General features: G+C 52.5%; 1 protein-coding gene across 1 annotated transcript in view; it reads left to right on the top strand.

The window, feature by feature from the left end:
* CPXM2 (carboxypeptidase X, M14 family member 2) overlaps positions 1-14,892 on the top strand; it is an 82,025-nt gene that overhangs the window by 34,645 nt on the left and 32,488 nt on the right. The window lies entirely within an intron of this gene.

The raw sequence follows: 14,892 nt of genomic DNA, 5'->3' as shown, positions 1-14,892 counted from the left end.
GCTCCCAGCTGAAGGGCGACTAGAGAGGTCGTAGGGACGGGCCAGCGTGAGGCCCGAGAACGAGATGGCGGCCCATTTTGCAGAGTCCGGCTGGTGGCCGGGGCGGGTTCCCTGACAGGTGACCCACGGCAGGCCCAGCAGAGGCGGGCTGCAGCCCCTTCGCGCTCTGCATGGCCTGGTGCCGTCGCACAGGGGGCCCGTGCTCGGATCTGGGAAGGAGGGGAAAGCGGGCACACGCCCCAGCACGCGTGAGCCTTGAGGATGTCCTGCCGAGTGCAGAAAGCCGGTCACAGGGGGACGGACACCGGGTGGCTCCACTCCCATGGGGCTCCTGGAGGGGGCAGATTCAGGGGGACCGAAAGTAGAGTGGCGGCTGCCAGGGGCTGGAGAGGGAGCGGGGCCCTGGTGTCTCGTGGGTTCGGAGCTTCGCTTTGGGGTGATGAAGAGTGCCGGAGTTGGGGGGAGGGGTGGTTGCACAGCGGTGTGAGTGTACCTAACGCCACTGAACTGTGCATTTAAAAATGGTTAAAATCATACATTTCATGTAGACTTTATGACAATAAATGAAAAAGTAGAAGTGCAAATAGCCACCCTCCCCCCAAAATAAAACCCCTCTCCCCCTCCCCGCCCCGGGGCTGGAGGCCGACTCCACGTCTGCAGCCAGGGTGCGTGTGCGATTCTGTTGTCTGGAGCGTGGCGCACGCCCGTGGCCGCTCCCCGCTGTTCCTCAGACTTCATAATGACTATTTCTAATAACCCGTCATTTGCTCAGCCGGGCCTCCAGCCCCATCTCAATTTTCTGCTATTACAGATCATTTTGCGAGAAGGCATTTTCATACTTTTTTTTTTCCTTTCTTTGAATTATTTCCTTTACCAAATTTCCAGAGCTGGGGTAATTTGGGCATTGCGACAACACTTGCTTATCCAGTTGTGCGCCGCATTGTACGGGCTTCGCACTCACGGCGTGTATTTACGTGTGCCGTGTTCTGTCTGTGGTGTGTGTTTCTCTCTCATCAGGGTCTCATTACCATGACAATTGCTCTCCCTGTCTAGATTCAGAAAGGCAAGAGTTTTGAAAAAAAAGTCGAATTACTCAAGGAAAATGGAAACTTGGCAAGAAAGACTGATTTGCGATTCTTCGTGGGAACGAGAGTAGGGATTCTGCCTCAACGCTGGGGTATTAACCTGTCTGACCGCGATCATTAGCGGCCCACTGCTCGGGTTATTATTGGACTCGAAAGAAAGCTGTGTAAGGATAACGCTTACTTTCCATTTCAACGAGAAACTCAAGAGGGGGTGGGTGAACCAGAAATTGCCGGAGAACAATATCTTTCTTTGACGCAGCTGGGGACAGGAGCACCTAAGAGGGAAGAGGAGGGCAGAATTGCTTTTAAGGGACAGTTTGTTTTTTTTTTAACGTCTGGGTGTATTTCAAGCCCAACTATTGTCCAAGGACGGCGAAAAGAAAGCGGGTGCGTTTCGGTGTGTCTGCTCCTGCCTGGAATGGAACCGTCTGCGCTGAGGGCTGAGTCGGAAACAAGACTGAGACACGTCTGGGTGTCTGAGTCCTTGTTCCCGGAGGCACACGGGTAATGCTGCAGGCATCAGGGTCGGCTCCACTGGGACCGGAAAACGTGTCAAGAGGAGAGACCGTCAAATTCTAATGGTGAAGACAGTCGTCCCTCTCTCTCTCTGCCGACGGCATCTGTGCTCACGCCGCTCCCGGGGCAGGCCTCTGTGGTGCCGTTCCCAGGGTTGCTCTGTGTTGGTTTCTGTGTCCCCGCCTAGTCTGAGCACCTTGACCATGGAGCCTTGATCACATGTCCCGGAAACCTTGCGGATACCAGGCATCTGTTAGATGCTCAATAGCTGGTTGGTTGATGAATGCATGTTGTTAAGAAGGAACAAATTGACGAAGGCCCATTCATACACGATGGTGAGGAGTTAACCAATCCACGAGTGCAAAGGACCGAGAGTGCGCTTAAAACAAACCGAGGCGAGAGGAGGTCCTGGACAGAGAAGCCTGAGGAGGGGCAGAGGTTTCCAGAGATGGGTGATGCATGAACTGTGGCTGTGGGACCCCGCGGTGGCTCTTGGCTCTTGTCGGTGACGATGTGTCCGCTCTCTGAACCTCAGCGTGCTCTTCTCCAGAGCACGGTGACTGTTCTCTGTCACATAAAGAGGAGGCGAAAGGTGAATGACATTGTCCTACCGTTTTAAAATTGCCCCGCACATAGCAAACGCTCAATAAACGGTAGCTTCTTCCCTCTGCACTGTTCAGAACAGTGGTTTTCAGCCTTTCTCTTGAGCCACAGAGCCTTCCTGTAGGTAGACTCTGTCTTGGACACACTGAGAGAAGACAGGCGAGTGAGGTCGCTCTGTGTGAATCTCGGGGTGGGGAGCATCGCCTGCCCTGTGGCTCCCCCCACCCCCTGTCCTCCCAGAGCCTCCCCAGAGAACACACGCCAAGTGTCTCTGTGCAACAAGCACCCAAAAACCCTCAGGGGTGCCTCTGTGCAAGGCCAATCCTGCCAACACCTCCAAACGCTGGCTGCTGTTTCCTGAATCCTACGGCGCAGCGGGCAGACACGGAATTCAGACCGGGACAAGCCATGGCCGACTCGGAGCCAGAGTCTGATCCTTCGAGTTCAACGTGCGGAATATGCCCCCGTCTCCGAGAGGGGTGCGCGGGTGGGTGATGTTTTAGAAATGGAAGGCCGAGGGGTTGCCAGCCCCTTGGAGTTGGCCTCATGGATGTTGCGTTTTATAACTGGCTTCCGTCTGGCGGGGGGAACGCAGCAGCACTTTGGAATTAAGTACAGACACCCCTCGGTTTATTGCGCTTCCCTTTACTGCTCCCCAGAGATGTTGCATCTTTTACGAATGGAAGACAAAACCCTCCACCAGCAAAAAGGTTACGACTCCCTTTATTGAGACACTCACCTTATCGAGGTGGGATGGGAGCCAACCCACCGTGTGTATTTAAGAGTACTACTAATACTTTTCACTCACAGAACTTTTATAGCTGTTATTTTTTTAGATTGCTTTTTTAAATGATTTTTTAAAGATTTTTATTTATTTATTTTTAGAGAGGGAAGGGAGGGAGAAAGAGAGAGAGAGAGAAACATCAATGTGCGGCTGCTGGGGGCCGTGGCCTGCAACCCAGGCATGTGCCCTGACTGGGAAATGAACCTGCGATGCTTTGGTTCGCAGCCTGTGCTCAATCCACTGAGCTACGCCAGCCAGGGCTATAGCTGTTATTTCTAAGTGAACAACCTTATTGGTTCCCGATGTTCTCTTTATGTTTTCATGGATGGGATCATCTACCGTTGAACACTCTGTAGAAGCCCGAGGGATACAAAGGTGAGCAGGAAGCGGCCCCCTGCAGGTAGTGTTCAGGCCTGGGGGAGAGTCCGGTTTGCTAACAGGCCTGCTGGAGTCAGCGAAGCGCATGCTGGTGGGGGATGGGACCGGAGAGCCATCCCCAGACGCCAGGCACAGAGGGAACGGGAATGCAGGTCATGAGGCTAACCATGGTCCGCGACTAGTTCCTAACTAACCAAGTGGATGAAAAACCCTACGATTCTAGTTTGGGGATTTTCAAATAATTCATGCTATTTGAAAGTACCAAAATATAACTGTTTTCATGATCTTGAGAAACTTATACTTTCACTGACATAAATTATCTTTCCCTACTGATGTCAATTTGGGGAAACGTTAGTATACTAACAAAAACCAATCTTTCATTTCCCTAATCTCTAAAAGTGTGTTAGATGCATGAATGTTGCAATGATAAGCAAGGTGATGATGGAGAAGCTAATTATGCTGCCTGAGGTGAGTAGATGCTCCTAGACCTGGGCGGAATACAGGCCATTTAACAATAACCAAATGCTTTTCATTTTAATCATTTAATAAGGAAAACGATTGTCATGATCTCTTGAGAGTCTGTAAATGGTGCTTGAAGGGAGGCGGCAGTGTGACTGATGCGTCTGCGAGGTGAGGGCCGCAGAAGGCCCGACTCCTTGGCCGAATGTGTAGAAGGCGGTTGGCTCATCGGAGGGAGATGGATGCGGTTCTGCTGGGAGCCGGGAGCTGGCAGGGGCTGAGCCCCAGCCGGAGGGAGGCGGCTGTCCTTTGCCAGGGGAAATCTCCCAGGCGTGGGCTTCCCCTTGGAGAGCTCCAACGGTGAGGGAAGGCAGGGAGGGGGCGGACGGGGCAGGAACCCAGAGGGCCAAAGAAAGGTCTGTGTCCCCGTTTCTCTCGGGAAGACAGCTGTGTGTGTTCACAGGAGGGGCTGGGGCCGGCGGGGCAGGTCCCTGAGGGGCTGACATGGTCGAGGGGTTCGCTGTGGAAGGGGGAGGGTGTTCTGACCCCCTGAGGCACTGATGGTGGGGACTAATGCTGAGGGGGGATTCGGAGCCTTCCCCCTTGGGGGATTATATTCTTGGTGGAGTCACAACTGGGTCCTCCGCAGACAGTGAGCATGGCAGGTTTAGGGAAGCAAAGAAAAGGGCAGGGGCTCTCTGTCCAGGGGCAGGGAGGGCTCAGCTGGAGTCTGATACGCTGGACTGCAATGGCCCCGTTTGGCACTGTTGGCGCCTGGTCCACTAGGGGGCAGTAGAGCTGCGGGCGGGGCAGCGGGAGGAGTTCAGGGACCAGGACCTGGTGGGATGCAGGTGGGATCCAGGGCTGGTCAGAAGAAGCCAGAGCCAGAGGGCTGATTCTCTGGGTGCAAAGGTCAGGTTCAAGGAGCCCCTGGGGGAGAGGAGGCGTCAGAAGTGATGGAGGTGTGGTGAGGAGGACATGGCCATCAGAGGACTCCATGGGGCAGTAGAGGTGACACCTGGGGTCTCGAGGTGGTGGTGGGGGGTGGAGAGGAGCAGGTGTCTGGGAGGTGTGAGGCTGCAGGGCTGGCCGCTGAGCGCTGTCCCTGTGGGAAGCATCTCCAGGACACTCTGGACCTGGCCCAGGAGGAGAGGAGGGAGCAGCCGAAGAGACGGTGGCGTGGGAGTAAGAAGGGGGACGCAGGTGGGAAGGGGGACGCAGGCCAGTAACGAGGCAGCTGAAGGACGCTGGCCCAGAGACTGGGAATGCAGAGGGAGCCTTCCCAGCGCCTTCTCGGCCGGGGATCTGCCCGGCGGCCGGGCCTCCGGGCCCGCAGTGAGAAGTGTCCACCTGCTTCCTCTCTCTCTCCAACCTCCTCTGGTTTTGTGCTCCCAGAGGGCGTATCCTGGCCTTTCTCACTCCTCCGGTGGGTCTGGGCCCCAACACAGCAGGGTCTGGCGGAGGCGGAGGAGGGGGCGTGGGGCTGGTGCCAGGAGCCCTGGAGGGTGCCGGGCAGCCCCCGGAAGCAGTGCTCCTGGGAGGCAGCCGGCGCTTCAGAAAGCACCCACTTGTCTTTTTGGGAGAGCACGCGCGTGTTGCCCACCGAGGCGTGCTGTGTCTCCTCTGTTATCGACGGGATGGAATGTTGGCTCCGTGGGCGCTGGGGAGGCAGACGTTTCCAAACCCTCTTCTGACCTCTTTGCAAACTGTCAGTTTTGAACTGCGAGTTTCGGCAGGAAAGGGGGAGCTTTTATGGGAGGGGCCTTCAAAGTGGAAGAGGGAGGCGGAGAGAGAACAGAGAGGTGGCCGCGTGAGTGCGTGTCCCCTGCTGCCGGCTGTGAGGATGCAGGCTGGGCCCTGGCCTCTGGAGGTGGGAAAATGCAAGGGGACAGATCGCTGTGGGGACTTCCGGAAGACACACAACCTCGCTGGCACCCTGATTCCAGGCCTCCTGACCTCCAGACCTGTAAGGTCATAGGCGTGTGCTCTCTAAACCACTAAGTTTGCAGTCATTGGACAGCAGCCGTACAAAACTGAAGTCCCCATTATGGCAAGTTGCCTGGGGCCCACCCAAGTCCTCCCCAGGCCTGGCGACCCCGCCCCTTTGCTCTCTGATGCTGGTTAGAGACCTCCACACCCACCGCGTTCTGACAGAACAGAAGTGGGGACCAGTCCTCCCTCCCATGGTTAGGGTCCCTATGAGCCATTTCTTTCTTTTCTTCCTTTTTTCCTAATCTCAGGGTTGGAGGACTTTAAATACTTCCTTTTTCCTTTTCGCTCTTTGCCGTGGAGCGTCTCAACTAGGAGGCGCCTCACCCTGCCCAAATTTATTGGACTTGGCCCCCAAAGTGGCATTTCCTCCCTTCTTTCCCTGGTAGGCATTTTTACTGGAGGCAGTGGAAAATTGATACATTGCTAAGTTTCCAACATTCCCTCCGATGGTCTGCATTCTCCGAAAGCCATGGTAACCAGTCCACGTGAAAAATGCAATAAATCCACAGGCTGGGTTTCCAGAGTCCGGCCTTTGGCCGAGCTGAGAATGTGGAGGAGACACATTTAACTCCGAGGCTGTGGTTCCGGCAGGGGTTGGGGCTCGAGAATGGGAGTAGGGGTGCACTTATGTTTTTTTTTTAAGATTTTATTGATTTATTTTTAGAGAGGGAAGGGAGGGAGAAAGAGAGAGAGGGAGAAAGAGAGAGAGAGAGAAACATCAATGTGCAGTTGCTGGGGGTTATGGCCTACAACCCAGGCATGTACCCTGGCTGGGAATCGAACCTGCGACACTTTGGTTCGCAGCCCACGCTCAATCCACTGAGCTACGCCAGCCAGGGCACTTATGTTCTTGAGTGTTGCATACACTTGTGCTTGTTCTAGACAAAACACAAAAGTTAGTGTTCCTATTGTTTCTAGAAGTTACTAAAGGCAAGACCAGATCTCTGGGGAGCAGTGCTGTCGCTCAGAGTTCGGAATCGGCCACAGCGAGGATTTGAGCGGGTTAAGCTTAGTCGAGGAGGCGACAGCAAGGGGTAGGGGCTGCCTGTCCCTCACAGCTCCAACAGAAAATGATCCTAAAAACTAGGAGAGATTTGGGACCCCCCCTTCTCTGAGTGCGAAGGGGTGTAACAGTGCTTTCCCTGCTTATGTGAGCAAGGAGGCAGCCTCCAGGGCTCCTCCCAGCAGAGGCTGTGTTTTTATTGGTCCCTGTGGTTGACCGGCTTTGCTCATTGGCCGCGTCCGATGGTGCTTTCTGAGGCTGGTGGTGGCTGTCTGGGACAGTTTGGGGAGGTGCTCCCCTGGGAGGTGGAGGGAGGGAAGAATCCTATGGGCAAGCCCAATGGCTGTGAAACTCCAGTACCCCATTGGGCACCCCAAGGTCTTACCCTGTGTCCGCCAGCATTAGTTCTTTGACCTACTCGTGTTTTTTTTTCCTCCAATTATTCCCTTTCTTGTCACTTTTTGCGATACAAAAATTTTGAATTTTTACGTGGTTAACAATTAGTCTTGTAAGGTTTATGCCATACTTATAAAGACCTTGCCCCTTCTTAAGATAGAAGTGATTTCCCCCATATTTTCTTCTAGTACTTTTATGAGTTAAGTTTTTTTTCATTGAAATCTTTGAAGCATATGGAATGCATGTTGGCATATAGTATATGGAATAGGTCTCTCTTTTTACCCTCAAATGGCCACCAGGGTGTCCCAGCCTTATTTATTATATGATCCAGATTTTACCCAATGGCTAGGGTAAATCCTCACACCTGATGTGACAATATTTGGGGTGCAGCCTTGGGAGGTGATGAGGTCAAGAGGGTGGAGCCCCCACAATGGGTTAGCGCCTTACAGAGAGACCCCACAGAGCTCCATAGTCCTTCTCTAGCCTGTGGGTTCTTTATATTTATTTATTGACTGAGTTTGAGAGAGAGAGAGAGAGAGAGAGAGAGAGAGAAACATCAATTTGTTGTTCCACTTACTGATGCATTCATTGGTTGATTTTTGTATGTGCCCTGACCGGGACTCGAACTGACAGCCTGGGCATATCAGGACAAAGCTCCAACCAACTGAGCTACTCGGCCAGGGCCTGGTTCTTCATATTATGAGGTCCATTCTGAATTGTTTAGGCACAGTTTAGGTCCAGGAAATAAGTGTTTTCCCCTCCTTTTCCTCTACCCAGGAGCTTCTGGTCTTCTTGGAATCTCTGGTTGGTATCCAACCGTCTTAGCAGACATGTCCAAATCATGTTTGGGAGCTTTGATTCGGGACAAAAGGAGGCTTTCGAATGGGAGAAGACATGGCTCCTCTGGGTGCACTGGTCCGGTCCCTCTGACGAAACGGCAGGCCGCCAAGTTGCGGGGCCCTCCACGTGCAGGAAGATGTCGCGTTCCGTCAGAAAACAGTTGTGGTGGAAGTAACCGCCCCGCGTTGCGGTTGTGAGCTGTGCGTGCACTGTGCGTGCACTGTGTGTGCTGGCTTCGTCCCGGACCACACCCCTGGAAGTCAGGGTCTGGCCATTCCCTCTCCGCTGCCAGTGCCGGAGGTGGCAGAGCTCCGACGTGGCGGAGTGGCAGAGCTCCGACGTGGCAGAGCGCGTCCTTGCCGCCTCCAGGATGCCGTCCAGCTCCGGGAACTGTCCGAGGCAGCCCTGTCCGCTCGCTCCCCGAGCTGCAGCGGGGCTGGAGATGGCTCACGTCCTGTGGTGCGGGTGTGCTCCCTCGATAGCATCTCCCGTGCCTGGTGGGAAGCCCCACCCTCCTTTCTCTCTCTCTTTTTGGGGAGACTTCACGCTACGCTGCCTTCAGCCCAGACTGACGGAGCAGCTGGGCCCACAGCTTTTCTAAGCGTTTTTAAAAAGTGAAAATCCTTGCAAAGTTTCACAGAATCCATTATTTTTCTTCTTTTTAAAACCGCCTTCTGATCTCCAGTGTTCCTTTAAAGCCTATCTGAAAAACAACATCAGCGCGGCCAGCGGAGTAGTCAGCTGGCAGTACGCGGAGAACCAGGGCGGGCGGGCAGCGGGGAGCGAAAAGCAGCACGCTTGCCAATTCTACTCACATGAAATTCCCCTGACCGTCTGTCCCGAGCGGCGTCGTAAAATGCGAGCTCAAAAGAAAAAGAAGCAAGAACCGCTGCTTCTTCATCCCGCTTTGAATTTGTAACAGAAGTATAAACTGGCCTCAGTTCTTGTGTGTGTTGGAAGACAGCGACCCTGAACTGGGTTGAAAAATCAGGAGAGTGCCAGGGCAGCAAAGCAGAGACGAGACAGAGAGGAACTCGGGGGCTTATTGTTTAAATTAGCAAGTCATGCGTGGAGCTCTGAAAGTCAAATAGCACTACTTAGCATTAGGAACCGTTGTCTGCACCCCTCGGCCTGGATTCTTGGCGTCCCAAGGCCATTGCCACAAACCCTTTAGCGGTTTCTTCTATTCTATGTTTCTTCATGCCTGCATTTCTGGAAAAAAAAACTTTTAGTACTTTTTTAATTCTTTTAAATTAGTTATTATCTGATGGCTTTCTACTGTGAAAGGTGAGAATTCAAGTCTCGTGTTGACTTACCTGTAACTCTCCCTCTCGCCCCGCCCCCGACGTGCGGGTCTCCTCATCCTCCCACAGGGGTTCGGTCACCGGTTTCAGGTGAATCCGTCTTTACATTTTGCGTCGTGGTCATTGTTGATCCATTATTTATGGCTGCATCTCATGGTGTGCTATAAGGTACTGCCTTTCCTGTGCGACTTTCTTGCTTTTACTGGAGGGAATAGCCACTTCTTTTGAGTGGTTTGCGGGGGTTTCTAGGTACCTCCCAGTAATACTCTTCCCTAATTCCACTCGCTGAGTGGGAAGCACGGGGCTTCGGTGGAAAACCACGGCCACAGAAGCCTCCGCCCCCCCCCCCCCCCTCGGCGTGCCTGTCCCTCTCCCGAAGTGGACGACAGAGTTCAAATACACGCCAAGGGAAGTCCTTCCCCTCTGACCAATCAGCGTTTGACTTCAGGGCCCCCGTGCTACAGGGGGAGTTTCCTGGGGGTTCTTAAACAGTTGGCCCCTTCCACACTGTGGTAGGAGCCTCGTTCCAGGAAGCGGTGCATTCTGGCCTTGCCCATCGTGAGCCCAGTTAGCAGGGAGAAAGAAGTAGGTCATCGTCCTGGCCGCTGGAGACTTCTGGAAGCTCTCCCCATTCCAGCCCAAGGCTCAGTGTGCTCTTCTGGGCATCCCTCCCCCTCCCACCGCAGGAGTATTCCCACTGCACAGCGGAGTGCCGGGTGGCCCTGGGCAGTGTGTCCAACCAACCGGATTTCACTGACAGGAGACCCCATGTAAAGCAATGGTTCTCACCTGGGGTGGCACTGCTTCCCCAGGGGACCTTTGTTAGTGTCCGGAGACATCTCTGATGGTTCTGACCTGGGGCTGGGGTGCCGAAGTGGGGTGCTGTGGTGGGGGGGGACACCTAATGGGCAGAGGCTGGGGCCCAGGCAGACTCCCCAGCAAGAAGCTCTTCACCCCCCAATGCCAACAGGACCGAGATTGAGAAACCCCATTTGAAATTCCAAACAGCCTGGTAATTCTCCATTTGTTTTGTTCAAAACTATGTGGAGGACTGGCCTCAGCTCAGCGGGTCCTTGGATTCAAACTTTGCTAAGGAACAGCTGTTGCTCGCGAGGGTGGTCTGAGACCTGTGGGCACTCCCCAGAGCTTTAAAGAAAAAAGAAAAGAAAAGAAATTATTTTGAGGATGGGATCAACGTCACTGCAGTTTACTAGTGAGAAAAGGGAGAGAGTTTTCAGGGTCTTCTGACGCTGAGGGGCCCCAAAAGGGTGGTGACCGACCTGGGGGTGCTGAAATTCTGTGCCTGGAGGTCCGGGAGAAGAGGAGTGTAGAAAGAAGACCAAAGAATGGGAGACCCGAACGTCCGGGTGCGGAGAAACAAACAGGACCCCACTCGGTCCAGCTGGTTCAGTCCGACTCCTGCAAGGGGTGGGGGCTTGCAAGGGGCGGGGGCTTGGTCTCGGTTCGGTTTCCGCCTGCGTGTGAAGCGAGGGAGCCGGCTGGAGCAATACCCACGTCTCCGCCCTTCTGCAGTGGGACAGCCTGTGACGCAGGCGCTTCTCCCCCTGGGCTGCATGGCTTTGAGTGGAAGGGTCCCACCCAGAGAATTCAGTGTCAAGGTGGCACTGTGATGCGGGGACAAAGTCTCTCCGAGGGAAGTGGGAGAAAGCCATGAAGGGCTGTGAATGTCAAACCCTCCCCGAGGAGGAGGAGTCCAGGAGACGTGGGTATTGCAGCTCCGATCCCTGAAGCTGGCTCTCTTACAATGATGGGGTGCCTGTCACCAAAAAATCCCATGCGTGGCTTTCACGCTGTGGATGAGGAGCGGGCGCTAGCCTGCCCCATGCCTCCCTGGTGCCTCCGAGCTGCCCAGTCGCTCTGTCCCCACCTGCCTTCCTGCACGTGCCCCTGTGCAGCCCTTCACCCCCTCCTCCTGAAAATTTCCGTTTACTTCCCTGTCTTTCCCGTGAACCTGCAAAATGCCCGAGTGAAGCGATCCTATAGAACTTACCTTCGCTTCTCAGAGGCTGGCATGGTATTTGCATTACAGTAACTACAGGGTTGGGGCAGCAGTGAGCACGTTCCACGTTGCTTTAGGTTTTTCACAGGGAGACGCCTTTCAGGCACACTTCAGCCCTCCCTCAGCGTCGCTGACTGGCAAACAGCTCTTCTCTCCCCCTGGATTATCAACCTTCTTAGTTTTAATTAAGACTGAGCTAAGGAACATGTCATTTCTTGATGGCCAAGACAGATCGTCACCACTACTAAGGCACAAGCGCTGGAAGTGTCTGGAGGGAGCACCGGGATGATGTTTGTGGTTCCACCAGGAATGTTCTAGGTTGTGGCGGTAGGATTCCTATGAAGAGCTCCAGTGTGTGGGGCAGTTACTGTGATCCAGGTGTTATGCTCAGACTCCACATACACGGCCCCGTGTACTCCTCACTGGCTGTGGCGTTGTCACCTTGCCTTACAGCCGAAGCTTGGAGGCCACAGGACTCTCACGAGGGTCACCGCTAGTCAATGGAAGGACCAGGATATCAGCTGGGGCTTCCTGACCTCAAAGCCTGAGGCCTTACCCAGTACACCATGACACCTCTCCATGTACAGATGAACATGTAGCCACCCGGCAGGAGCCCTCACTGTTTTCAGAAAGGCTAGGCAGCTCGCCAGGCGTATGTGGGATGCAAACAAGAATGTTGGGTTTGAGTGGAAACGGCCTTTATTTCTTTACTCATATTCTTATTGTACGTTCACTAAAGACACGACAGGGCTTTCAAAATGTGTGCAAATACGACAATGCCTCAAAAGCCGATCGAGTCACATTTTAGAAGTACTGCGAGAAAATGAATGTCAACGCAGAATTCACAGCAAGAATGTCATTCAGAAGTGAAAATGGAATAAAGTCATGTTCAGACAATAGAATCTGGGGAAGTTATTGCCAGCATACGTGGTTTAAAAGAAATACCAGAGAGAGTTTGTCAAGCAGAAAGAAAACGATCTTAGATGAAAATATGGGAATGCAAAATTCAATGAAGAGGACTGGAAAGGGTAAATAAGTTGTTTTATCAACATTAACTGGAAAATAATAGTCATGTCTTAGGAAATGTGAGACATGTAAAGAATTAAAAATGAATTCCAAAATGATGCAAAACACGGAGGGAGGAGGCATGGGCTCAGGGTGTGGAGGGTTCCGGCATTGTCGTGGATGCGGTAGACATGCTGGTGTCAATGAGAGTGGTGACTCTTCAGGGTAACGAGGAAAAGGACAATGTGAGTGCATACTAGTAAGTTAATAAAGTAAAGTTAATAAGTTAGTTAATAAAGAGAAAGTAGATGAGTAATAATGAAATAATAAAATGCAAAATAGAGAGAAAGGAAAGCAGGACAGATCAAACAGAAAACAGTGAGATGGTAGATGTAAGCCCAAATGTAATGGTAGTCCTGTTACATTTAAGTGAACTATATTCTCCACTAGAAGAATAATATGATCAGACTGTACTTAGGAGAAAAAACCCCAGAAAAACCTGAACTATCTTCTATTTAGAAGAGACACTTTACATTCAGGGAGACAAGGGTAAAAGCGGAAGGATGACCAGGGGCGTGTCATAGAAATCGGGACCAGAGCAAAGGGGTTAGCTGTCCTTGTAGTAGAGGAAGTGGGCTTTCAGGGCAAGAAGCACTGATAGAGATAAAAGGGACGCTTCATAATTATGAAAGTCACCGACCAGTGTTCGGACACAGTCTCACATCTGCACGCACTCAGTGGCACCGCTGGGCTATGTGTGTGACGCAGAGTCTGAGAGACTTGGAAGGAGAAGCAGACGAGTCACAGCCTGACTGCTGTTCTTGTGTGTGTCTCTTCTACAATACGGCCCGTGGGCGCTGTGTGTAGCCAGCGTCCCCAGGCGGCCATGTTTCAGACCAGCAATCTCAGGGGAGGTAGAATACGCAGGCAGAAAATCATTAAACATGCAGACGATCGGAACCCAATGAACACATCTGATCGAACTAACATGCGTGGAACATCGCACACAGCAAGTCCAGGACTGACACTGTTTTCAGGGGCACGTGGCACGGGAGCCGAGATGGACCGAAGGCTGAGCCACAGACGAAGTCCCAAAAACGTGCAGGGACGGACGTGATTCAGAGTACGTCCTCTGTCCGCAATGGAATTAAAATAAAAATCAGAAATAAAAAGGTAACCAGAGGAAAATCTAGTATCCAGGGATTTAAAAGTAGACTCCTAGTTAGCCCACGATCAAAGAAGAAATCTCAGCACGAATTGATATTTTGAACCGAATAATAATGAAGATAAGATTAAACTTATGGCATGTAGCTAAAGCAGTGTTCAGAGGGGACTTTAAAACCGTAAAAATGTACATTAGAAAGCAAGACGGAAAAGCAGCGATCTCACGAAACTCTATGAAAAGAGCAGCGACTCGAACCTAAGAGGGAAGCAGGAAGAACATAATGAGGAATAGAAATTTATAAAATATTAACTGGAGCCTTAGGAAACTGCAGCTGTTCAACCACTTTAATCTATAAAAATGGTAGTTTTCTATGGTTCAGTGTAACAGAAAACTAATAGTAAACAAAGTCAAAAGGTGATGTTTTAAAAGAGTAATAAAATGAACATTTTATGGATGATCACACAAAAAGAGGGGAAAAAAAACAATGACCCATATCAACGTTGGAAAACACAGGAGGATGTCTTTATCATCTTAGACGGCAAAAATGTATCGAAAAGGGCTCCAACACTGGAAAGTAAAAAAGCACGTTTCATTGGACTGTACCATGATCAAGAAATTCTCTTCATTGAAGAACATGAACAGGAAGACAAACTGGAGGAGATACTAGCGATACGCGTGTGAACTCCCTGGAGGAGTCTCCCGAGTGTGAACAGAGACCGCGGCTTTGGGAACCGGCTCCAGCAGAACCCACGGACCTGCCAGTCCCCTCCGCCGGCTCCCTCGCTTTACCGTCCCCGCCGGGGCCTGCGGGCCGCCTGGGGTCGGCTACTGGGTGGAGCCCAGATACCTCGTGAACTCTGTGGGCTTCCAACGGACCCAGGACCATTTTTTTAAAAATTATTTTCCCAGTGCATATCAGTGGCACGTGTGCCATACGTCAGACCTTTTTTCCTGCTTGTTTTCATTGTAACCAAGTTTGAAATCATTCTCTCTCACGTAAGAAGTGACTCTGGACACGCACGTGGCAGCGGGCCGACCGGGGCCAGAGCCAGCGTCCACAAGCGTCCAGGGTTTGGACCCGGAGCCTCAGGGGCGAAGGGGATGAAGGATGAGGACTCGGGATGCACTCACTTTGCCGTCTCTGTCCTGAGAGGACACCCCTCTGAGTCCCTCTTACCGCTCGCCGTCCCGGCGTTCTCAGAAGACACCCTCATTCACGTTTTTATTTTTCAGACTTGACCCAGATGTTCCAAGACAGCGTCCAGACCCGTTTGTTTCCCGTGCTGCTGGGTGGCAGGGGGGTCGCCGCAGCCCCCGACGTGTCTGTGCCCACAGGGTTCTG

This window comes from Phyllostomus discolor, chromosome 5, assembly GCF_004126475.2.
Source record: "Phyllostomus discolor isolate MPI-MPIP mPhyDis1 chromosome 5, mPhyDis1.pri.v3, whole genome shotgun sequence".
Taxonomy (NCBI): domain Eukaryota; kingdom Metazoa; phylum Chordata; class Mammalia; order Chiroptera; family Phyllostomidae; genus Phyllostomus; species Phyllostomus discolor.
The sequence above is the reverse complement of the archived record's forward strand: the minus strand, read 5'-3'. Positions and strand labels throughout refer to the sequence as shown.